The sequence below is a fragment of the Pithys albifrons genome, chromosome Z (assembly GCF_047495875.1).
Source record: "Pithys albifrons albifrons isolate INPA30051 chromosome Z, PitAlb_v1, whole genome shotgun sequence".
NCBI classification, from domain to species: Eukaryota; Metazoa; Chordata; class Aves; order Passeriformes; family Thamnophilidae; genus Pithys; species Pithys albifrons.
Genome location: NC_092497.1, coordinates 25,092,233 through 25,119,826, shown reverse-complemented (window position 1 = coordinate 25,119,826; position 27,594 = coordinate 25,092,233). Strand labels below are relative to the sequence as shown.

Here is a 27,594-nt window from a genome sequence, read left to right as displayed (position 1 = left end):
CTGGTTTCATATCCACTAAATTCATTTCAAAACAATATTTTCTGAATGATTCATCGTCCATTTTCACAATTGTTTCTCTCCATGACTCATCCTAATACCTTATCTCAGAAGACAATCTCCAGAGAAAAGTTTTGGGAATCAAGCTACCTACAGCTAGTGGCTGTGGGTTATAACACTGCTTATTATTAAAGCCTCAGCCTTACTACTTCAGCTGAAAACACAAACCTCCCCAAGGCATGACACTAAAATATCTCTTTCCTGGAGACAAACATCAAATGTGATTTTCATAAACAATACTGAAATAGTTTGGAAAATGTAGTAAGCATGTTTCCTATCTGTAAGAATAATTTTTTTAACTACATCTATATAATTTAGACTGCAGTAGTACCCACAACATACTACAGGCATTAAAAAAATCATAAAACTAACCAGTTCTTGTCCCTAATGAAACAATGAAAGGAGAGAGAGTAAGGCTATACTTAGAAATTATGCTATTACCATATGCATTACCAGCTAATTTATGAAGCTTTGTTTGCTTTCTTGAACAGAAGCATCACACATTTTTGAAGAGCTTTGTTCCTTGCTTGGCTGGCTTGCTTTGATAGATGTTTAGCTACCTTTATTTTCTCACATTATTAAACACTCTTAGTTGTTTTATGTAAAACACTCCTACGAATTACTTTAAGGACCAGGGTACGGAGATGCTTTATTTCCATTCTGACAGAATTTTCTTCTGCAAGCTGAAATTTGAGACAACAAAAGAGAACATTGCAGAGACGTAATCTCACTGATACAAAAATGAGCTGAAACAGTTTGTAGCAGGCATTACCACCGTGAATGAAAACATACACTGAAGATACACACAGGATAAATGACAAAATGACAGAATATATGAGCGCAACAGAAGCACCTGGCTACTTTAAAAGGTAGTTTCTATCAAAGCTGAAGAAATATCAATCTTGTTGGCTGCAAACAAGTTTGTATAATCTTAAATAACATGAACAAATATATTTGAGGGTCAGGAATTGGTCAGAAGAGTCTCTAGGTACAAAATCCTACAAAATCCAAGTTCATCTCTAATATTATTATCCTTTGCCAACTTACATGACCTACAGAATCAGAGAATGTTAAGGAGTTGGAATGGACCTTGATATAAATATCGAGTCCCAACTCCCTGTGCTATGGGCAGGGATACCTTCCACTGGACCAGGTTCCTCAAGGCCTTATCCAACCTGGTTTTGAACACTGCCAGGGTTGGGGCATCCAAAATCTCTCTGGGCAATCTGTTCCAGTACCTCACCACCCTCACACAAAGAATTTCTTCCTAATATCTAACCTAAATTTCTCCTCTCTCAATCTGTACCCATTACTCTTTGTTCTATCATTACAGTTCCTAACAAAGAGTCTCTCCCAGTTTCCCTGTAGACCCCTTGCAGGTACTGGAAGGTTGCTACGAGGTTCTCTTCTCTAGGATGAACTGCCCCAACTTTCTCAGCTTGTCTTCATAGGGGAGGTGCTCCAGTCCCCAGTCCTCTTACCTACTTTGTTGCCCTACCTGGACTTGCTCCAACAGTTTCATTTCCTTCTTACATTGGGACACCAGAACTGTACAAAGGACAGCAGGTGGGCTCTCACAAGTGCAGAGGAAAGGGGGAGAATCACTTTCTTCCACCTGCTGACCACTCTGCTTTTGATCCACCCCAGGATTCAGGTGGCTGTCTGGGCTGCAAGCATAATTCTATGTTTATTCCCTGTTGTCCTTCAGTATTCAAGGAGCAGGAATCTAATATAAACTGAATACAGCATCACAAAAACCCAAAAATTGCCACACTAAATAGTTTTATTGGAACTGAAAACTCACAAAATCAGTAAATTGAAAGCTCTTCTTAAACCAATGCTGTGTTTCTAAATCCAAAACACCAACACATTTCATGTTAGTTTCTCCATATGAATGTATTTGTGGGACACGCAACTTCACAAAAGAGATTGATATAAAACTCTCCAGATGAAATAACTTTTGTCTTCAAAATAGTCATTCACAGTACTTTAATCCTTTGAATACTTTTTAAAGTACTGGCAAAGTTGATCCTTAATAAATAGCATGCACTGGTATAACAAAAAATAAAATTTTGAAATAAGAGTTTCTGTCCTCTGCTTTGATTAAAATATCTCTGAAAAAATCAACTGTTTTTCTTCTAACTCCAGCAACTACCCAAATATGCCTTGAGAAAAACACTGTTTCTTGGAGGACTATTTCTACATTCTTCCACTCTCATACTTCTATTTACATCTAATCACTTCCCCATTTCATCTTAAAGTCCATACAATGTTTTTCACATTAATGTACTTTAATGGAGTGAGTTTTAAAAACAAAAATACATAGTACCTCCATCCCAAAAGAATTGGGGTGAAAATAGAAATAGAAAATCAGAGAAAATAATTTAATCTCAAAAAGCAGGTGACTGTCTTTCAAAATACTGTGGTTTTTGTATTACAGATAATGAAGAGGAAGGTAAGAGTTCTTAATAATTTATTTAATCAAAACCTTTCAGCATAAGAAAAAAATAATGCAAAATAAAGTTTGCGTGCCTTTAATATACAATATACCTTTAAAAATGGAGACAAATGTTTTCAGCTCACAAACATCTGCTTTTGTAATTAATAATTAATATTCATTGTCATGTACATGAGAAAGAGTTTAATTTGTTAAATCTGTAATTTCTAAACTGTAAAATGTTTTGCAGGAGTTTTTAAAGGAATCAATAAACTAAACTAAACAGAGAGGCCCTTCTGTTTCTCCCAAACACTTCTCTGAAGACTTGCCAGCTGCCAAACATTTTGACTAGCACTGTGTATATATGCAATGATGTGGGATGTATGTAACTAGTAAGCAGTTTAATGGGTAAGAGGTCTTTAAAGAGGAGATGAATAATAAAAAACAACAATAAAACAATTCTGAGAGCAGTAACTTATGAAGCATGGATTCAAGTCTTCAGATGGACTCCCTGTTTTACAAAATTACCCTGGAACTAATGCAACAGTCTGCTTTATACTATGAAGATAACCCACACTGGCAATAGATACTCATAACTATGGTGAAAGTTTCATTTGGGATTTGTACCTCATTAAACAGATCAAAAAAAAAAAAAGAAAGCAAAACTGTTGACTTAATAATGAACTCTGAGAAATGTCCTTCTCAGGATCATAAATATCTCTTGTCTGTGCACATTCCTTGCCACATCCACAGTGGCTACTGAACTCAGTGGCAATATTAATAGCAATATGATTTGTTAATTTTTTAAGACTGGATGCATCAGAGCTCACTCTTCTGAGAAAATCAGTTTAAATTCATCAGTGGGCTTGAAACTTACTGTTGAGAGAAGAAATTAAATGGAAACAAGTACTTTAATATTGTATAAGGTCAGTTCTCTAAGAAAGTAAGCCTAATCTCCCCCAGGTGTACACACAAAAGAATTGTTATTGTCTATGCAGTGGAGTGAAAAACTCATTAAAAAAGCTATAAAGAGAACTTTTTTTTTTTTTGGATAGTGAGAAAAACACTGTAATAAGAGTTTCCAAAAAACACTTAAGTACAGTATGGCAACATGCTAACCTCTCCACCATGTGGAGAAGTGGCCCAAGCAACTTCCTTCCTGTGACTTCTATTCCCTCCACACACTATCTTAGCAGCTTCTGATTGTGATATTGCCTCACATTAATGGTCTAGATAAAGGTACTATATTCTCTGCAAATAGGCCAGAAATTGGTCTTCATTTAAAGATCTTCCTTGTTGCTTTTTTGTCACCTCTTAGATAAGGATTAAGTGTGTTGACTGAAAATTGTAAATAGTACATTTAAAATTTTTGCATTTTTTCCCCCAAAGAAACAAGTGTGCTTGCTGCACAGCTACCTATTTTCTTTGAACAGACCAGGCCTTGTTTCAATTATACAACAGAAAAGTGAGGGGGTTTTTCTTAACAGAGCATACTTTTTTGTTTAGCTGATGACCACTCAGGTAGCTGCATTCTTCTTTCAACCACAATTGAGCTACACCCCATAGTCCTGTTGACATACCTGGCAAATTGTTCTAGACAAGTTCCTCAGAGAGGGCTTCCTGCAATTTCTCCACAGATTCATCCAGGACTGTATTTGGTGCTGTTATTAAGCAGTTTTCACTCCAGCATTTCTTTTCAGTCTTTGCATTTTCTTATTTCAAATAATAAGGACCTACCCATAAGTCTCCTTACCAGAAAAAAAAATCCCTCTTGCTGACTCCATTTAGTGTGCAAATTGTGTTAAAACAGTGAGAATAGCTCATAAATATATGCATGGCTTTTATAAACTGTCCTTAACTTCTATTTATTTGAAACCTTCTGTTCTAAAAAGATGATATGTGTGTTTAAGTTTGTGTTACATACTATACAGCCTGGATTACAGTATCAGAACTGTAATCCTAAATATGTGCCCTAATAATCTTAATTTTCATGGCAAGTTTAACAACTGGTTTTGGCATTTATAGAACAAAGAATGATCTAAGAATATTGAAAATCTTTATGACAATAACTAAAAAATACAGCAGCAATTAATTATTACCTACAAGAAATATAATTGTCTCAAGGAAAAAAAATATATCTCAGCACAGAAATTCAATGGGAGAAATGTTTCTGAACTGTTTTGCAATGTATGTTCAGAGCAGGAAGAATTCTGCATAAATAAATTTTATCAGTAAGTAATAGAAGACCAAAATAGCTTCATATCACACACACATACAAAAAATTAAACATGCAAAATAGTTTATGTAAATGAGGTTTATAAATTTAAATATTTCCCTTGGAAATATTTTCATTATATTATATTAATTTTTTTAAATAGCTATCCAGAAGTTTAACTCATTTGTATGTATGTAACTCATATACCCACAGAGCAAGAAATAACCAACAACACTTAGGATTCAACTCAGTAGACTCAGTTAAAAAAAAAAAAGGGAGGGGGTTGCGTATGCAACCACTTTCTTTTCTTACTAAAACACAGCACAAAAAATCATTTGAAGTAATACATCTTCAAGGGTCAAGTAAGAAGAAAGTTTAACTTTAAGCATCTAGGGTTATATAAATATAATTAGGTATCACAACTCAATTCACTAACTATTTATCGTGTGATCATGGTAGCTTTAACCAATCATTAGAGTCTTTAAAGATTTAAAATAACATTTCTGGTTCCTGGCTACCAACACCTAGGTCTCCATTTTTCCTGAAAACAGTTACCAAATACTCCTACTGTATCTACAGAACTTTTCAAATCCAATATTGGCATGCTCCAGCTCTTTTTTTTTCTGTTTTCGATCTGTACTTAAGCTCCTAAATTTTTTTTTGAACGTAAGAATTTCTCTGAAGCTGCAAAACTCCTATACCCTTTAATATCTCCTCATGGGCCCCTACAGTAAGCTGATCTAGCACACATCTGTCTGATATGTAAACCATGCCAAGCTCTGTTTGAAAGCCTTGTCTAAAGCCACACAATATTTTTAAAGTAAGTGCAGACCAGAAGAAGAAAACGACTTCAGTTTGTTTTGTAATTTAGGGTATTTCAATATGCTACTCAATTAAAGCATCTTCAAATAAGGAGAAAAAGGAACCTTTTAAGCTTCTATTAATGAAACTAAAAGCTGCTAACATCCTAAAGCCACCAAGTACATGTATTCTAGGATGAGATACATGCACAAAATGTTTGAAAGGGAAATATGGTCAATAACAACTTCTGTTCCAGCTTCTTTATTCTGAATAATACATTAATGGCTTTATAAAGATGAGAGTGGAACTAAGGTGGTTTCTCTTTACTAAATAGAACAACATAGTCCCTCCTATATGCTCCTTCTTTGCATTTAAAATAACTGTTGTAACACAGCAGAGCATTTAATTTGCAAGTGCATCCCCGCTATCTACCCACCAAACCGAAGAGATATGTCTGCAAGGTAGACAGACACTAGAGGACTGGAGAGGACTAATATATGACCATAAGCATGCTGGAAAGCACTGAATTTAAAACATTAAATTTTCTACATGCAGAGACTGTCCAATAGCTGGCAGGACCTAGGTGTTTTTATTCAGTAAAAACATTCAGAAGTTTATTTTGAATACATTTGAGTTTCTTCTTCTGCTTCTGGAAGCAGTGTGACTCTCTTAGAACAAACGTAGTGCCATTATCCAAACAATATTATGGATCTAATTAGGAGGAATATTTATAGCAGCTTCTGAAGGAAAAAAAGCAGGAAGTCAGGCCACTGTTAATGTACTTACAGACACTGTATAAGCAGCAACTGACCAAAACCAATGCATCCACACTTTCAGCTGTATGGAAAATACATGACCTTAGATCCGCTAGTTTTGTATTTTAGGCTGCAGTTGTAAGATAAGAAGAGAGGATCCAATCCTAACTGTGAAGACAAGAGCTGGCAGAAAACTAGTTTTACATTTACTGAAGATCAGAGTCATATATAAGAAAAGATGTCCTTGACTTCACAGGAAGCAGAGGCTTTGAGGTGCGCATGGCCTGCAAGGAGGCTGATAGCCTTAGGAGATCCTTATTTCACTTTTCTCCAGTGTCATTCAAGGGGGAGGAAAGAAGTTACTACTTTGACCTAATGTCCTTCTTCTTTCCTTTCGAAAAGAGAAAGTAACCACAAAAAACCCTCAACCCAAATCCCACCTCCCCACCCCCCACCAAAAAAACCCAGCCCACAAAAAAACCAAACGCACAAAAAACACCCAAACAAAACCAAAGAAAACACTTCCAGTGATGCAAAGCTGCCAAAACTGAGAACTACATGCAACTAGCAGAGACAAATGATCTAATATACAGCCATTAAAGTCTCAGTGTTCTTCCCAGAACCCATGTTTTCCATCCTAATATCCTGTACCCCCTTCTTTCTTGGAGTTTACTCAAGCAGAGGCTGCTCCAATTGCCTTCTGTCACTTTTCTGGCACACAATAAACAGAGCAATCTGGAGTTAATTTAAGTAGTTTATCACATCAGGATACAGCTGGGAAAGGTTTTGGGAAAAAGGCTGGAGAATAAGAAGAGGGTTGCACAGAGTCCAACCAAGCCTGTGCACAGGAAGGCAGCGGAGATGGTCACCTTCCAACATCACCACGTGCAGAACACTGCCCATGATGAAACTCTCCAACCAGCCCAGGAACAATAGAAGCCTCCATGCTGGCAATTAAGAGGTCCACTCCAAAACCAGTAGGAGTGGCAGGCCAGTGCTCTGTGTGAGGAGTATTACAGCTGACTCTTGGTCATCCTGCACAGAATCACAGGATATGCTGAGCTTGAAGAGACCCACAAGGATCATCAAGTCCAGCTCTCAGACCTGCACAGGACCATCTGCAAGAGTCACACCATGTGCCTGAGAGTATCATCCAAATACTTCCTGAACTCTGCCAGGTGTGACCACTGCCCTGAGGAGGCTGTTCCAGTGCCCAGCGACCCTCTGGGTGAAGAAATCTTTACTAATGTCCAACCTAAACCTCCCCTGACACAACTTCAACAGCAACCCAACTGCTTCTGTGTGTCTATGACTTTTATATTTCACACTCTATAAGCCAGATGTCTTTTTCCTTCTTGAGTTTAGACACTTGTATTGGCTTTACACAGTGCAAACGAAGACCTGATTCTGGCAACTGGACAGATTTACATCTGTTTTTCACATCACTTTTGTTTGAGAGGAATGACTTGAGTTTTTATTTACTTGGGGCCTTAGTTGTATAGTTATACCCAGAACATAGTGACTTAATTCACTAGCAAAAATAAACACATACCTGCTGGCATAAAGATATAAAAATGAAACAAAAGTCCTTAGCTATTACATAACATGGGGGACATTTGGAAAAAGTGCACGTTAGTAAGAAGTATGTGTCTTTAAGTTAGTTCTCACACCAAGGATATAAACCACAAAAAATGAAACTTGTTACTCTAAACAGTAAAGAAAAGACTATTCTTTATAACACTGGTGTTAGAGGTGGGATGAAAAAAACTAATTGGCTTGTGATCTGTTGTAACAATTTTGTCTGCTGTAGGCTGTTTCATTCTCCTAGAGATTACGATGAAAGGAAACAGATAAGGTAATTGGACAAGGTGGAAATGCATCAGTCTTGTATAGGTACATTCAGCATTGCCTAAGCCACTGCCAACAGCCATTTCAGCTTTTGCTAAATGCAATCAAGCTTACAGGAGAGAAAAGGGGCTATTTGACAAGTTAATGTGATGACATCGATACACAGGTAATGAAGATAAATGGAAATTTCCATAAATCATTTCTGTTTTCTTTTAATGCTCTAAGTTGTGTTTTTAACTGATTTGCATAAATCCATTTTTCAGCAATGCATTATGCTTCCCAGGCAGAAAAATGGCAGATAACCTACATGCTGAATGAGTGTTTCAGAGTAAGTTTTCACTTGTTATTTCTTTCTTTAATATCTTTGCTTGGTTGTAAGTAACAATGGCTGAGCAACACACTGTTGAATCTAAGAAAAAGGCTGTTAACCAGACGAAACTGAACCTATTTTCTCCAAAGAAACAGTTGTGCCTAAGATTCTCCTTTATTTTGTAACATCAATGCTACCTTCAAGTGCATAAAGAAGGAACACTTAAACTCAAAATTTTTAACTTTTTAATGATTATTTTATTCCAACTTCATGATTTTTTTCTTCCCCAGCTACATGCCCTCTTCTAACTACTCCCATGTCTGAACCTCTGCAATATGCCTGCAAGACACCATGCTAGTTCAATAAGGTCACAGCAATTTCCTCTTGGCAGGATCCAACCTTTCTCCAACATCATCATCCTTGAACTTTCTGCCACTTTGGATTGTATTTCCTGAATCCTTAAGTTGTGAAATCTCCCTCTTGGCAACTATCAAGCTGTACAGACCACATTCAGTCCTTAAATATACACTATAACTCTCAGAAATTTCAAAGGGGAGTTGTTCATACATACAACAGAAACAACTGTAGACTTCAAAGGAATAGCTGAATTGCATACGTTGTTCTTGCTAGGCATTATAGTTTTGACATTTTTGTGCCTAATGATCATTCCCTCTGGAAACTCTATCCTTTACAGGTTAATGGTTTTCCTTTTCTATTCCTGAAAGTGGGAAAGAAGCAGAAAAGTCCATATTGCACTAACAGATTCCTTCACTCAAAGTATTTCACTATAAACTGAGCTTTAGTCCTGCACGGTCAAATGTTTCACAGTACAGTCATACTTCAGAAATAGGATAAGCCTTTCATTTTCAGGAGTCATCTTGCCTTCTTTCCTCTGCAAATTCTTATCTAACATAATGATATTAAAACCATAAAGCACATCTGGTTTGTGATTCAACCTGTGCTTGCCAATACTCTACTAGTGCTTGTCATCCCCAGTGCCACCAACAGTCAGAATTTATCATTTCCTTTATATTACTGGCCAAACCATTCAAATCATCCTTCCTCAGCCTGCTTAGTCCAAACTTGCATTAGCAAATGTCAATGGGCAAGGTCACTGCAAATGACGAGTGACAAGAGGTAAAGTGGCATCTCCAGTGGTAAGCTCCCCCAGTCTTCACAATTACTGCAGTTTTATCTTCCTCATGAGTAATCACTACCTGAACAGTATTTGTGAGTCCAGAAGTCTGATCTTCCTCTTATTCCCACTTCAGTAGGGGAATTACTAATTCATCAAAAACCAACTTGAGGATTCTCTCAGGATTATGGAATACATGACCCATTAAATTAGACAAGGTCTTCAGGTCTCTGTTTTCCCAAAACCCATCTCCTCATTTGTCTTAGGCTGCAGAAAGGCTCTGACTTAACTAATTTAAAGAATAGAGCTAATTAAAAGCTCTCAGATCACACAAGGGGTCAACAGTCCCAAAAAAAGCTGGTGTAATTGCAAGTGTGCTTATTCTTAACACAGTCCTGCCACAATTATTTGATATAATAAACCAAAACCACTGTAGATATTAAAAACATTTAAGCTACCTAAGGTCACTTGGAGAGAATCACAGGAAGCCACATGCAGTCCTTCAGTGCAGCGGAGAGACCTCAGGGACAACCACCTGTGAAAGGAGGCACCTGTGGACAGAAAAAGCTCCTAACCTTAGCCCCACACGTCAGCATCACTGTCTACACAGCTATTCTTCCTCCTGAGGCATGCATTTTTCCTTTTTTTTTTTTTGCCACTGCATTCTTTCTGCTACCTTTGACTTTTTAATGAACTGTAACTGATGGTCAGCAGTAGTTTGTCTCTCTCCTAGTCAATCTGAACCATTTTCAGTCAGTAAAATGTAATTACTAAATTGTTTTAAACAAAGGCTTTCTTTTTCAATCTATTGAAATCACTGGAATACAGCTTGATGGCAGCAGAATGTGTAGATATGAATTTATATAAGTTGCGGCCACAACTGCTACTATGCACAACTTTATTGAGAAAAGGAATGGAATGCAACCCCCATGAGTAATGGAAGAATACTATTGAAAAAACTTTGGACTTAACAAAAAAAGCATATACAGGATGTCATTCTGAATACACACTTGTTACAAATGCTTATTTCATTTCAAAATATATTACAATGCTGCAGTGCAAAAAGGAGACTTAAAGCAGACTTAAAGAGATGTAACTATTAAAATTGTCATTAAATTCTGCATATACATCAGCAAATTCTATTCCATTGTTGATTTGATAAAGTATATTCTTGTAAGAGATCAAAAGCAGTGTAGTGCTTCACTACATCCACTTCTCTGCAGTGATCTGTAATAATCTTTTGCATAGCCAAAACATGTAGACCATCTACAATACAAGAAGCCAGTGATGAAAAACCTGCATTACATTTACTGCATTATTTGTTTCTATGTGTTGTTTTTAAAGCAATTTACTCTAAGATATAAGTGAAATTATTGCTGCAGATTTCTGATTCTTCCCAACCAGTTCAAGCAACTCTGGAAACTTAATTCAGAATTCAGGGTTAGCTCACTTCAATGTACACAAAGCTCTGGCTGTACTTTAACTTGAGAAAACACAATTGGAGGTCAAAAGTAAGAGCAGGCACAGGCAGCATTCCACACGGCAGCAGTGCTAAAAGTTCAAATGAAAGTGGGGGTGTTTCTTCCTGTCTAAAGGATAATGTAAAGATAGAGCCTGTATAGTAAGAGGCAGATATTCCAGTCATAGGAGGTGCATGAAGGTGTTTAGAAACACAGAGATTTCAAAAGGGCATAAAGAGAAATGTATAGAGAAAGCAGAGGAAGGATTAAGACTGAGCTCTACGGAACAGAAAAATACAAACAAGTAATCTTTCAAAGAGAAGAGAAATTAGATCAGTAATTTCAGTGTTAGGACAAAGACAGAAAAGAAAACTCTCTTAGAGAATGGCTCTCCAAGCCATTTTCACATGAAACACTTACACAATCTGATACACTCACCTGTGGCTGAATCTGAACATCTACTCCCTAACAACTAACATGCATAAGCATTACAGTGTTTCTTTTGGTATATTTAACTCAAAAATCTGTAAAACTTGTAACTTCCTTGGTATTTGGCACATCTGTATTCTGACCACCTAAGTAAATTCTGCTGGTTTTACTCTCCCACAAATTAAGGCAGAGAGGGAAAACCTTACTCCTTTAACGCATGCTAAAGTGAAAGCACCCATAAATATAGATCCATAATATTCTATGCATAAGAATGACTTGAAATAATGAAAAGCACACGAGAGAGAAAATAATGTGAAGTTGTGCAGACCTTTTATTTGGAAGTTCATAGAACCTTATGTAGAGTTTAGCCCAGGAGCATACTTTAATTCTGGATTATTCATAAATATATGAAACAGATGTACTAACCAAACCATAGTTTATATGAACAGATATGAAAAATGAAAAAGCAGAGAAGGAAAACAGATCCAGAACATCACAGCAGGGATTCAAGCAACCTTTTTCAGATAGTACTTATTTGACTAAAGTGATCTTACCACACCTGCAACTTCTTCCAAATTCCTAACCCAGACCAGACAAAATTGCATGCTTCTTTCCCAAGTGAATCGATGATTGATTTTCCCTGTGTTTCTATAGGGCTGTCCATGACTGACAAAGTAAGACTCTTGGAAAAGCAGTATTTCTAAATAAACATTTGAAAGCTCTGTGTCAAACAGGTCTGTGTATCTCCAAACAATGTGTATCAGTAACAAAGGAAACCTAAAAATATATGTATATAATACTCAAACTTCAGTCTATTTGCTTTAGTTCTATTAAACCATTATTGAAGAAATACTGAAATATAAAATTGTAAAAAGCTAAGGAATGACATTTTGATAATTTTCTATGACCTTCCATAATATAATGCAGTGGTGGAGTTCTCAATCCTGAGAGATATGGTTCAGGCAAAGAGTGAAGTCAGGACTCTGAATTTTAGGAAAGAAAACTTTCAGCTCTTCAAGGTAGACTCCACTGGGAAACTGCCCTCAGGGACAAGGCAGCAAAACAGAGCTGACAGATCTTTAATGACACTTTCCATACAGGGCAAGAGCTCCTGATCTCCATGTGTACGAAATCTGGGAAAAAGGGCAATGGCTGAGTTGAGACCTGATGGTCACACTAAAGGGTAAGAGGAAAACGCACAGGCAGTGCACTCCAAACAAGGAAGCAGGAACTGGTATCCTCGGAAGAGTATAGGGATGCAGTCCAAGGCACACACCAAGAACAGCTGGAACGGTGCATCCCTTGATAAGACATGCAAAGAGTAACAAGGGCTTCTATAGCCAGGAAAGGAAGGCCAAGAAAAGTGTACCCACTCAATGAACATGACTGGCAAACTGGTAACAAAGGATGAGGAGAAGGTTGAGGTCCTCAACAATTTTTTTGCCTTATTCTTCACTGGCAGCCTCTTTTCTCACAATTCTCAAGCAGATGGACCACAACACAGGGACTGGGGGAGCAAAGTCCTTCTTGCAGATCATGTTCATGACCATCTTAGGAAATACAACATATAAAAATCTATGGGGCTTGACCAGATGCATCCCAGAGTGCTGAGGAATTTGATAGAGTTGTCAAGTTTAACTCTATGCCATTTGAAAAGTCATGGTTGTGAGGTGAAGTCCTTGTTTCTTGGCAACTGGAAAAATGGAAACATCATACCCACGTTTGAAAAGGGTAGAAAGGAGAACTCTGGGAACTACTGCCCTGTCAGCCTCACCTCTGTGCCTGGAAAGACCATGGAACAGATCCTCCTAGAAGCTGTAATACAGGACATGGAGGACAGAGAGGTGATTCAGGACAGTCAGCATGGCTTCATCAAGCCTGACATGGTCAGGTCTGACCAACCTAGTGGCCTTCTAAAACAAATGATTACATCAGTGGCTAAGGGAAGAGCTATGAACCTTTATCCAGATTTGTATAAAACCTTTGACATGGTTCTCAACAACATCCTTCTCTCTAAATTGGAAAGAGATGTATTTGATGGGTGTATTATTCACAGGATATAATGAATTGGCTTGATGCTCACATTCAGAAAACTAGGCAAGGTCTCCATGTCTGGATGGAGATCAGTGATGAGTGGTGTCCCTTGGGGGTTCATACAGGTACCAGTAATGTTTAATATCTTCACCAATGACATAGGCAGCAGGATTGAATGCACCCTCAGCAAATTTACAGGCACCAGCAACTTGACCGGTGTGGCTGACATGCCTGGATTCCATCCACAGGGACCTGGGCAAGCTCTACAAGGAGGCCCATGGGAATCTCATGAGGTTCCACAAGGTCAAGTTCAAGGTCCTGTCCCAGAGTCAGCACAGCTCTGGCATCAATACAGGCTGGGGGAAGAAGCCTTTGAGAGCAGCCCTGCAGAGAAGGACGTGGGACATGAGGCAACAATGTTCACTCACAGGTTAGTGAACCAACCACTTCTTATACTGCATCAAAAGCAGTGTGGCCAGTAGGATGAGAGAGGGGATTCTACCCCTCTACTCCTCTCTCCTGAGACTCCACATGGAGCACTGCATCCCTATACTCTTCCCAGGATACCAGTTCCTGCTTCCTTGTTTGGAGTGCACTGCCTGTGCGTTTTCCTCTTACCCTTTAGTGTGACCATCAGGTCTCAACTCAGCCATTGCCCTTTTTCCCAGATTTCTTACACATGGAGATCAGGAGCTCTTGCCCTGTATGGAAAAGAAGGTGCTGGGTAGATCTTATTGCAGCCTTCCAGTACTTAATGGGTGCTTAGGAGAAAGAGCTTTTTAGCAGGGACTGTTGTGATGGGACATGGGGTGATGGTTTTAAACTAAAAGAGGATCAATTTAGAGTAGATAGAAGCAAGACTTTTTTTATGATGAGGGTTATGAAATAGTGGAACACATTGCCCAGAGGTGAAGGATGCCCCATCCCTGCAAACAATGGAGAAGGCTCTGAGAAATCTGATCTAACTGAAGATGGCTCTGCTCACTGCAGGGGGTGTTTGATTAAAGGTAACTTCCCACCCCAACTGTTATGTGATTCTATAAAATCGAATTATACTCAGAAAACATAATAGCAAGTATTAAAAAATACTAGTGCTCTATGTGCCAGATCTTCCCCGAGGACAACCCCTTGTCGCGGGGGAGAAGCTTGCGTGCCCTCATGAGGTTGAGAGCTATGCTGGAGGTGGTTTGTGCCGCCGGTAGGGTCTCCCATGCCAGACAGGTCTCAGCTGAAGGGTCAGACAAAGTGTGTCCACGGGCAGGATGGACTCGCTAGCCGTCTGGCAACCATCCTAGGAGAAGGACAACTCCAAACCCAAACCCGGGCAGTTGGAGCTCGCTTAGCCCTGTAAGGCCATCCATCTAAGAGAAGGATACTCTAACCAAACCTACGTCCTGAGGTATTCGCTGTCACTGTCCAAGCTCGCTGGGCCGTGGCAGATGAACCTTAGGAGTAAAGGATGGGGCCAGCTCTGCGCACGCTGTGCCTCACCTAAAAAATCCATTGCGCAGGCTCGAAGGGTTCACCCACATTGCAAAGCCCTGTTGCGACAGGTGAGGGTCGAAAACGGCAGGTGATAGGAAGCAGCTGGAAGCCGCAGACCCAACCCTGCATGCAGGCGGTTCAGGATATGGGTCATTAGAGACTTGACCCCGGAGATGACAGTCTCTTGCAGCAGCATCCTGAATGACCAACCAGCCTTTTCTAAGGACAGCACTGCTTGCTCCACACGGAGAGGGGCCTAGCAAAGGTGGCCTAAACAAAGCTCATCTCCACACCCGGTTGGATAACCACGGCCAACCGGCATCTTCCATGCGGGCAAACAAAAACAAAGAGATTTCAAAGGCATACACCTGCCTGCAAAGGTGTGCTCAAACTAACACTTGCATGTTGGAACATCAGAACCATGTTTGATACTGGGGATAGTGGACATCCTGAGTGTCGTTCTGCTCTAATTGCCCACAAACTGTCATGGCTCAACATTGACATTGCTGCTCTCAGTGAAGTTCGTCTTCATGAGGAAGGCAGCCTTAAAGAACATGGTGCTGGCTACACACTCTACTGGTCAGGCAAACCCAAAACCAAAAGACACCTTTCAGGAGTTGGCTTCATGATTAAAAACTCCATTGCCTCCAAACTTGAAAATCTGCCGACAGGTCACTCAGATCGCATTATGTCCTTACGCCTCCCTCTACACAACAAGCAACATGTTGTTCTCTTTAGCGTATATGTCCCAACTCTCCAAGCTGACACAGCAGAAAAAGACAAATTCTACACAGACCTGCGCCGCCTCACCCAAAATGTTCCTGCAGATGATAAGATCATAATCCTTGGTGACTTCAACACCAGAGTAGGTAAGAATTCTGAAGCCTGGAAAGGAGTCCTGGGCAAGCATGGCGTTGGAAACTGCAACAACAATGGACGCCTCCTGCTAGAGTTTTGTGCAGAACGGCAGCTCACCATCACCAACACTGTCTTTCAACAGAAAGACAGCCTGAAGACAACCTGGATGCATCCTCGATCCAAGCACTGGCACCTCATTGACTATATCTTAGTACAACAGAGAAATGTCAGTGATGTCCGTCATACTCGAGTGATGCCGAGTGCAGAATGTCAAACAGACCACTGCCTTGTGCGCTGCAAACTTAACCTCCACTTCAAGCCCAAACCTAAGAGAGGCGGCATTCCAAGGAGGAGGCTCCAAGATAGCAATCTTCAAACAGCCACAGTGAGAGACAGCTTTCAGGTAAACCTTCAAACTAGACTTAAAGATAATCCCATAGATCCCTCTCCTGAAGCGCTTTGGCAACATATTAAAAGTTGCATCCTGCGGTCCTCTGAAGAGTCCCTAGGGTTCTCCTCCAAGAAAAACAAAGACTGATTTGATGAGAACAATCAAGAGATCCAGGAATTATTGAAGAAGAAGAGAACTGCTCACCAAGCACACCTTGCTCAGCCATCTTGCCATATAAAAAAAAGCCGCCTTTTGTCTTGCATGCAGCAAGCTCCAAGAGAAACTTCGAGACATCCAGAACAAATGGCGGCTCGACCTTGCAGAAAAGACACAACTATGCGCAGATTTGGGTGACCAAAGGGGATTCTATGAGGCCCTGAAAGCAGTGTACGGACCCACACACCAGGTTCAAAGCCCCCTACTCAGTGCAGATGGTCAAAGTCTTCTAACAGATAAAACCTCCATCCTGAACTGATGGTCTGAGCACTTTCAGACTCTCTTCAGTGCCAGCCATGTAGTCCAAGGCTCAGCAATTCAGCACATTACATAACAACCAGTGAAACATGAATTGGATGCAGCCCCCACTATGGGAGAGATACTCAAGACCATACAACAGGTGAAAACTGGCAAGGCAGCTGGGGTTGATGGAATTCCACCTGAAATCTGAAAGCATGGAGGTCAAGCACTCCATGCCAAATTCCATGAGCTTGTTGTGCGTTGCTGGGAACAAGGGGAACTACCACCAGATCTCCGTGACGCAGTCATTATCACCCTGTACAAGAAGAAAGGAGAAAAATCAGACTGCTCAAATTACCGAGGTATTACTTTGCTCTCCATTGCTGGTAAAATCCTTGCAAGAATACTTCTGAACAGACTAGTACCCACGATTGCAGAAGATCTTCCACCTGAAAGCCAGTGTGGTTTCAGAGCCAATAGGAGCACCACAGACATGGTGTTTGTTGTCAGACAACTGCAAGAGAAGTGTAGGGAACAGAACAAAGGTCTCTATGTAACCTTCGCTGACCTCACCACAGCTTTCGACACTGTGAGCAGAAAAGGCATGTGGCAGATCCTGGAACGTTTAGGATGTCTCCCCAAGTTCCTCAAAATGATCATCCTCCTACATGAGGATCATGGACAAGTCAGATATGGTGATGCACTCTCTGAGGCCTTTCCAATTAACCAATGGTGTGAAACAAGGTTGCGTTCTTGCACCAACTCTATTCCCAATCTTCTTCAGCATGATGCTCCAAAGCACCACAGCAGACCTCGATGAAGAAAACGGCATCTACATCTGCTATCGTACCAATGGAAGTCTATTCAACCTAAGGCGACTGAAGGCCCACACCAAGACCCTGAATCACCTTGTCTGCGAGCTGCTTTTTGCTGATGATGCCGCCATTGTTGATCACACAGAAACAGCTCTGCAGCGCTTAACATCCTGCTTTGCAGAGGCTGCTGAGCTTTTTGGGCTGGAAGTCAGCCTGAAGAAGACGGAAGTTCTCTACCAACCTGCACCTCAAGAAGTCTTCCATCATCCTTGCATCACCATAGGCAATTCAGAGCTTAAGTCAGTCCAGCAGTTCACCTATCTGGGAAGCATCATTTCCTCAGACGGTAAGATTGACAAAGAGATAGACAACAGGCTAGCAAAGGCATACAAAGCCTTCGGAAAACTCCATAAAAGAGTCTGGTCCAATAAACACCTGAAGAAAAGTACAAAGATTAGTGTCTACAGAGCCATTGTACTGTCTACTCTTTTCTATGGGTCTGAATCCTGGGTCATCCACCGCCACCACCTGTGGCTTCTCGAACGCTTCCATCAGCGCTGCCTCCGTTCAATCCTAAACATCCACTGGTCTGATTACGTGACCAATGTGTCTGTTCTTGAACAGGCAGGGGTCAGCAGTATCGAGGCCATGCTGATGAGAACGCAGCTGCGCTGGGCAGGGCACGTCTCCAGGATGGAGGATCACCGCCTTCCGAAGATTGTGCTCTATGGTGAACTCGCCACCGGCTGCCGCAAGAAAGGAGCCCCGAAGAAGAGATACAAGGACTCCCTGAAACAACACCTCAGCCTTGGCCATATTAACTGCCACCAATGGTCCACTCTGGCCTCCAATCGGGATTCATGGAGACACACCATTCATGACGCTGCTGCTTCCTTTGAGAATGACCTGCCCATCCCATATCGGCCTTTTTAGCCAGCAGCACGCTTGCAGCAAGCGTGGGTAGTGCCCTTCTCAAATCTTCGTTCGCGAAGCCTAGCCATGATGATGATGTGCCAGATTTAGCACATAGTCATGTCACTGAGTGATTTCTAATGATACTAGAAGTATTATTCTTCTTTTTCTTTCATATTCAAAGATCAAACATTGGCTATTGGAAGAAAAACAGGTTCTAACTAAATAATGCCAGTGTACAAAATTGTACTTACCTCCTTTGTTAAGAAACCAACTGATTAGTAAATATCATATATTTGGCTACATCTTAATATTTAGTACCTTTAATAATATTTTGTCACTTAATAGTTTCCAAGATATTGTACACAACCAGGAAGAAATTCTAAAAGTTGTGCAATGAAGAGTTCTGAGGAAATCCAGAGAAAGATTATTTACTCTAAGTTTTTCTAAGCTTTTTTGAAATCACTTACGGTGTTATATTACAACTGGATATGGAACTTAGTCCTGTGGTTTAGCTGACATAGTGGTGTCAGTCAAAGGTGGGACTCGATGACCCTAGAGGTCTTCTCCAGCCTTATTGAGTCTACTATTAGAAGATAGCATCAGTCTCTTTTCACTTCCCACAGCAAGTGAAAGACATTTCACCATTTGGATGTAAGATGGTGAATCAAGGAAAAAGACAGAAAACCATACTTACTAGGTCCTAGTAAAATAAGGAAGGAGCAAATTCCTTAATTCGAAACATGGCATTTCCTTCTTCCCTCTCCTCATATTTCTGATACATTTCCACTGTGCAACACCTGAGCTCAAACTGATGAAAGCTTAAAGTTAGAAGCCCAAACTCTCATGAGTCTGAGACTTTTTCCTCCTTTTCTTGTGCTATTGCATGAAGAGATTTTACAAGTTGTAAAAAGCAGCAACAAACACACTTCTAATCCTGAATCCTACAGCATCTAAAGCAATCCTACCCCTGTGCCATCATCAGCCAGGCATCACTACTCCCTTAACAGGGAATTTACAAGGGATGGAGGACAAGTTTTTCAACCACCTTTGTCTCACTGATCCAAAATAGTATGAGCCATTACACTGGATAACAGAAGATGCTGCTTCTTTCTTTCCTTCATGTAATTCTGGCTTTCTTTTCCAATACTGAGTTTTCTACTTTTCTCTCTGATATGGTAATAGTGCATTTTAAAAATCAAATTCAATTCAACCTTGAATACTTGCAATCATATACCTTCTCTTAATTGACAACAACTAAACAATAATAAGTGTAACAAGTATAGAAAAGAATGGCGGAATAAGATGGCATATCCAACTAATCTATAATTTAATTCTATAAAAATTTGCTACATGTTATATATCTCATGCTCCTTTGAAGAGATGGAGCTTTCCGAGCAATCATGATATTACATTTAATCAGAACCACATGGAGGTCCATGTGAGAGTCCATCCAACTGCAGCAGAACTGAAAAGTATATTAAAAGTTAATTGTGAAATTATTTCAAACGTAACTTAAGAGTTTAAGAAGCCAATTTAACAATGTTAGTGTCTTGGTATTGTTGAAAACAGAACATGTCAATGAAGTGACTCAGACTACCTTCTATATTTCTACAAAACAGATTTCTGAAATTTACAACTCAAAATAAATAAAAAGAGTAACATGTAACATGCCAACAACCCCTGACAAGGGCAAAAAATAAAAGGTGGGACAACCCCCCTATGCCTTTCCTCCTGTTGCCTATTTTGATGGGGAGACTACAGAAAAGCCAAACCCTAGCAGTTTTGTTCACATTAAGTGCTGATACCTCTATTCCATAACACAGATCTAGACATTGTATGATTTTGTTTTAAGCACTATTGAAATTACAGAGGCATACTATAGTTGTAATAAAAAACAAAGAATGGGAACTACAAGAGCGATACAACATTTTAAAATCCTCACAGTTATTTAGCAGACATGATAGTACCATATATCAATCAATAGGTATTTATGTAAAAACAAACTGATGGTTATAAGCAGTAGACAAGTTTACATGCGCAATACTCATACACAGAAGTCTGAATGAAAACTACAATCAACAATATAAAGAAAACAAGTAGGCAGTTAGCTCTTCGTTCGTTTTGGTGGAGTTTTTTAAAACATTTTTTGTGTGAAATTTTGTATATGTAAAAAGGAATTAAATAGCACTTAACTAGTGACAGATAGAAAATGAGCAAACATCAGACAGCTTCAATGCACAGCTCTGTAAATGCATCTCATTTTTTACCTTCAACATTCCTGCTGAAACTCTAGGTCACAGAACAGGGCTTCAGAGCCTTTCCTTTGTGTGATTTAAGCTCATGTTTGTGACTCACAGTTAAACAGACAGAATTGTCAATAATAGCAGTAAAGGATCATATTTGGGGAAAATTTCTCTCCTCTAATCTTCACAACAGAAATAATGCTTATTTTGTGAATGTTCCAAGTGCAGGACTCCCACTGAGGTTTCATTAAAAAAAAAAAAAAAGAGTACAGGATACACAGCAGAGATCCACACTGTGGATAAGAGACTTTCTGCATGAATTAGAGAACAACTTTGCCCTGAATTTGAACTCAAGCTCTTCCCTGCCTCCCCATACTCCATCTGAAAGATCCATGTGTAGCTGTGTTTTTCAGTCACATTGGAAGAGCAAGCACACTGCCTCTGATGGCTAATATGAAACATGCACTTCCAAAAAAATGAACCCAAATCATTTGGTTAAGATCAGTTGATGAAAAAACGTGTACTTCAGTATGACGTTATACACTTCCAGTGGAAAGGATAATCTTGAAGGTTCAATGTAAGCAGCAGAAAAACCACTCTGTCTTCAGAGTACTAACATATTACTGTATTTTTAGTGCTTCATACAGATTTTTTTTGTATGTGTCATGGAAGAACTATTGAAAGCCTTTCAGTTAAAGGGACGATAGAAAACTATACCTTCTACTATAAAATTCTCCTAATGTAATTCTTGTTGTGCTTTAAATACAACCATAGAGCTTCTATTTTTCATCAAGGAAACATAATATCCTTCCTGCATCAGAGTACCAACTACTGACCAACTTTATCGAGCATGTATACAGTAACTTTTATGGAGTTGTGCTCATGTTAATCAACTTCTATTTTTTTCTTTTGGAACTCACCAGAACTGCCTCTTTATTCTCCTAACTTTTCCAAAATTGAAAAATAAAAAACAATTGATCTCATGGGAAAAAATGCATTTGATGTAGAAAAGCTTCCAATAGTTACAAACTTAGACTTAAAAAAACTGATTTTTTTTTTTTGCTTTCTAGTACAGCTTTCATGATAGGAGCAATCCTAGCACAGTCAGTTTCAGGTGACTGTTTTCATTATAAACAGTCTCAGTAATTAAACAGGTCTCAGTAGTTACAGACTCTGCTGTGTCAAGGTCTACACTAGTATGCACCATCACTAAATGCCAAAGAAATACAAAGGAAAATTTTAACCTAAAAAACTACAGGAATAACCTGACAAATTGTTCGTATGTCAGCAATAAGCAAGTTAAACAAGACATTGTCAAGAAAACTTTAGACTTCTCCCAGTTACAAGAGCACTAAACCTGACCACTGATTGGGTGCAGAAGATTCTGACAATAAGAATAAGGAATTCTTGAACACTATTATGGAAAACAAACTACTGTAGTTTCATAGTTATCATGGTTTAAATAACCTTTTGAGAGCTTTGAGAAATTATTACATATCGTTAGTTTATAAAATGAGCTGTTTTCAGCATTCATCTCAGTCTGAGAAAATATTGCCAAGATAGCTATTAGCATGCTTAAGTCAAAGTTTTACATAAAACTGGTCAGCTTGCAAAATTCTGTGCAAAATTCACTTCTCAGTATTGTTTACAAGTGAACTTCACTTTAAGCACTGACATTTGCTAAAAACAGGAAGAAAAATTCAAGATTCCACTTACAATGGAATTTTGAACATACAGGAAAAAGAAGAGAGTGACTCTGGCACAAGATCAGTCCCTGTTCGGGAACGTGGCTTTGGGGTGTTAGGTTTTGCATGGAAAAAGTTGGGTCGATGGGGAGAGGTTAATACTAGAAGTAATGGAAGATAAATAAACATTTCCTACAAAACATTTTTGGTTTTCAGAGGATTCAAAAATGAGGGCAGAGGGAGAGGGGGTGTGGGGAGGAATCAATACATTGACTAGCAACATCTTTCAGTTTTAATTTTAAATCCATTTCCCTCATAATATTTCCACCTTTGATAATATATTCTTAATAATCTAGTCTCATTACTCTTATCTGCATTATACGGCAGAAATGATTTTTTTATTTCTAAAAAATGCATTATTAGCACCCATACTTTAATGTGGTAAAAGCCTAAAAAAAGAATAAAAGCTAGGACTGGAGTACAAACCACCGATCACATGCACCTTTCACTATTTTCATTGGCATGTAACAACTCTAACCAATGCAAGTACAATGATTAGCTGAAACTTTTGCCTATATAATAACAAGCTTGAATAAATAAGAAATAGAAAAACAATATTTGAGAATATATGAACTCAAATAACTAGTGTGATTGAAGGTGCTTGAAGCTAAGGCACCTGTTCTTATTTCCTCTTAGGTAGCAGCAAATGTTCCAACAAGAGATGCCTAGGCATCTTCCTCGCTGGAACACACTAAACCTCTCAAAAACTCCTAGAAGACCAATTAAAACAGGTCTTCAGATCTGTAATAAAAAGTCTGACAACACAACCTTCCAAATTAGCAACTCCAACACCACAGAGACAGAATAACTGCTCTGACAAAGAGAATAACTGCTCTGACAAATCTGTGCTTCAGCTGGCTTGGATAATCTGCAATTAGAAGTCTTTCTAAATTCCCTTACCAGCACAAGTAAAGGAGCAGGAGTTCATATGGAAACAATGGCACCAAGAAGATACAAAAATGCCCTTAATAATTATCAGTGAAAGTCAGATTCAGTTTCAAAGTAGGCACTGGAAATGAGGAAAAAAATTCCACTTTTTCATGAGACAAAAGCCACAATATGCTGGCTGTAATGCAGGGTTAAAAAAAAGGTCATAAAATTTTGGGTGGAAAAAACTCTATAGAGGTGTGAGAGATGAAGACTGTATAAATATCAATAAGTACGTCCAAAACAACCTGTGTTCTTATTAATCACAATTCTAAAATGGTATAAAGATCCTCTTTTGGAGTGAAAACAGTCATCACTGTCACATGCTTCGTTATGGAAAGGATTTATGTGGTTTCCTCTCAGCAATGTAAACAAAGGCTTGGAAAGTTCCTCGTGTTTTACTTTTCTAAGCCCTCTTATGGCAACTACCAGTCACTACAGTGCTAATCCACACTTAAAAACTGAGACATACTGGAAGAAAAACATGCAACGAGTTTTGCTCTGAAATGTTTTGGTATATTAAAAAGCTGAAAGTTAAATCAAGCAAAGGATGGTAGCTTTAAAACCAAACTGAAATTAGAGGTCAAACTCCTTTGCTTTAATGTTGGCAAGTTTACACCATGATTATTTGTAATACCTTCCAGAAACTATAAACATATCATATTACAGCAAATTCCCACTTCTATTAGAAAAGGGTTGTTCACCCAGAGAGAGGGAGGTTGGACACTGAACAGGCTCCCCAGGGCAGTGGTCACAGCACTATGTGCCTGGATGATACTCTCAGGCATATGGTGTGACTCCTGGGGATGGTCCTGCACAGGGCTAAGGGTTGGACTTGATGATTCTTGTGGGTCCCTTCCAACTCAGCATGTTCGGTGATTCTTTGATTATATATTTGAAGGAAAATTTGGACTTTAAGCCAGCATTAACAGTTCTGCAGTAAATTTGTTCTACTTTAATGCTTTTTATAACCTTCATTTTAAGCCAAGACCCTCTTCAGGGACATTGATATTCACAGTCTCTTATGACTGCTGAAAATTAAAATACATTGAATGTCTCATTCTCTTTGATTTCAAGTGAATAAAAGGCCATAGGTACCCAACATATTTTCATGTTTAGCTTAAACAAGCAATGACTTCATTGTCACCAATGATCTTGTTAGCATGGACTTAATTGCATCTGCAATATAAAAAGTGTTCCATAAAAGGAAATTCCATTTCATATCACACCAGTCAAGACTTTCATGCTACTACTTGATACACAAATATAACACCACATACCACTGAACTTGATAACCTTTTTATTACTTACTTGTAGAAATAGCTTGTTTATCTGTTCAAAAAAATATCAGTGATCTTGATTTTCAGGATATACTGATGGACTCAGACTTTGCTAAGGATCAGGTAACTTCATTTTTATCCTGGTGCCTCCATCAGGCCACTTTAAAAAGGAACTGAAGTTCTTCTACATGCTTTACAAGGCTCTTTCAAAATGTGCAGTATTTCCATGTGTCAACTGGCATGTTTTCAAGGCAATCGTGCTTGAGCCATAATAAACAGGAAGAAACGTAAGAGGAGTATAACAAAAAACATCTACTGTGAGATCTCAGATTAAATCATATTCTAGAGTATTTCAGTAAGTACCCACTAAAACAAGCGCACTAATATGGGGTCAGCACTTCACAGTGAAGAATCAATCTTCCATTAGTTGCAGTGCTACTCTCTATAGCACTTATTCTGAGGGTGGGACTTTTGAAGCAGGGAGAGATGCAAAAATACAAGTGTGAATTTTCAATGCAATTAAATAGGAAATACTAATGAATTTAGCAAAATGTATCTATGTAAAAGTAAGGTCTTCACTTCTTTTTCCTCTATGGATTTTCAACAATACAGTCATGAAGCCACATACCCTTCTAACAAAACAGAGAGTGCTTTTACCATAGAATGTTTGGGTTTGAAGGGACCTTAAGAGGTCATCTAGTCCAACAGTCCCCACAATGAGCAGGACATCTTAAACTACATTAGATTGCTCAGTGTCCCATTTAACCTTACACTGAACGCTTACAGAGATGGGACATCCACCACCTCTCTGGGCAACCTGTTGCAATGTTTCATGGCCCTCAACGTAAAAAATTTCTTCCTTTTATCTAGTCCGAATCTGCTCTACTTCATCACCCCTTGTCCTATCACAACAGGTCCTGTTAAAAAGTCTGTCCTCATCTTTTCTATAAGCCTCCTTTTAGTATTAAAAGGCTGCAGTAAGATCTCTTCAGAGCCTTCCCCTCTCCAGGCTGAAAAACTCCAAGTCTCTCGCCCTGTCTTCACAGGAGATGTGCTCCAGCTCTATGATCATGTGGCCCTCCTCTGTAACCACTCCAACACGTCCACGTCTCTCCTGTGCTGAGGCCTCCAAAGCTGTACACAGCACTTCAGGTATGGTCCCACCAGAGCAGAGTAGAGGTACAGAATCCCCTGATTAGCTGGACACACTGCTTTTGATGTAGCCCAGGACCACGGTTGGCACTCTGAGCTCAAACACACATTGCTGGAGCTTGTCCAGCTTTTCATTCACCAGTACCCAGAAGTCCCCCTTGGAAAGTATAATGATTCTGTCTTTAATTAATAACTGAGGACACACATAGACATTACTCATTAAAATTATGAATAAACCCTTAGATTCTCTCTTGCAGTTTTCATTGAAATCTTTAAATTGATTCTTAGCCCTACAAAATGGGAAGAACTTTCTTGGATAGAGTTCCTGATTACAGAAAAAAGTGATTCCTCCTGTCAAGCAAGAAGAGGCTTTCCCAGTCCCAGGATAGCCCTTGGGACAGGGAGAGGGGCTTCCTCAAGCAGGCATGCCCTCAAGAGCTGAAGGTAAATCATATTATAAGAATATGCCCATTTTACAGCTACTGGTACACACCAGGACTCCCAGATCCAAAGGACTTGAAAACTGTGCAGAGAGATCTCACACAGCACAAGTTTCTGCATGAGACACTCAACTGCAGATCCTCTTGTGTTTCTTTTCAACCATATGCTAATGTCCATTCTGAAACACAACACCTGCAAAAGCATTAAAAAGATACAGAAAAACTGAATAATTTTCACACATTTCCCCCTCCCGTTTTTGGCCTTTTTTTTTTTAAATACTTAATGGTTTCAACATTTGGTTTTTGAAGCTGGGACTTTAATGCATGCAATTTTTTTTTATGCCGGTAAAGAGTATTTGTTTGAAGTGAAGAGAGAACACTGAAAAAACCCAAATCACTGGCCCCTATTCTCCTTTATCTAGGACCTATTTCCATGTATTTTAGTCACTAACTTTAACTCCTGGCAGTTTGAAATGTCAATTTACTCAAAATAAGTCCCATTAGATAGGGCAGACCCTCTGTTCTCCTGACTGTTTGACTCCTGTTGAAATGTACCTGTAATTGATTGCAAAATAATCACTGTTAAAAAGCAGAGTATACTGTCACTATTTGGAAAAATATAAGTTTCATAAATTAAAAAAGAAATTTACCTTTTTAATTCACTCATACCCTGGTAATTCTAGCTCAGATGTATTTAGTTTTATTCCACAATGTACTGAACAAACATTACTGCAATAACTCTACCAAGACCCCATCAGCAAAGACTGGATTTTTTCCATATGGAATGAATACTGGTATAATTTCCCATATGTCTTTGCTTATTTCAGTTCTAAAAATAAAAACATTGCAAACAGAAACAGGCATAGAAGAGTTATCAAATTCTGCTAGAGCCAAAACATAGACACAAATGTAACATCATAAGGCAAACAGGTTTGGACTCAAAATTAAATTCCAGGATTCCAGCTGCTATAGAAAGCAGCTGCTAAACTCAAAACACAACAGTGCATTTTCATCAAACCTCCAGGTTTGTTTTGGGGATTTTTGTTGTTGTTGTGTTGCTGGGTTTTTTTAAAGTGTTTACAGAAAACTAATGTGCCATTTTGATGGCCCTAATATGCAAAGCCTGAACAAAAGAGCAATGGTAAGCATTGAAAGGCTACTTCCTACTCCCAACAAAACAAGAATAAATATGTTCCTGAAACCCAGCCAAGCAGCTGTACTCCAAAAAGGTTCAGTTTTATTCTTCATTTGGAAACAAAAAAGACTGCTTTGCAATGTACTATTTGCGTTACTCTAATAATCTACAAACCAGATCCTGTGCCTGTATATACAAAAACTTAAGACTTAATTTGGCAGACCAGACTGTATTACCATATATTGAAGTTTTTTTTATTAACAGACCTTTG

At 39.0% G+C, this 27,594-nt stretch overlaps 1 protein-coding gene across 3 annotated transcripts in view; it reads right to left on the bottom strand.

The window, feature by feature from the left end:
• The window catches only part of ARSB (arylsulfatase B), an 81,820-nt gene that overhangs the window by 47,473 nt on the left and 6,753 nt on the right, over positions 1 to 27,594 (bottom strand). The gene's annotated exons all lie outside the window — the stretch shown is intronic.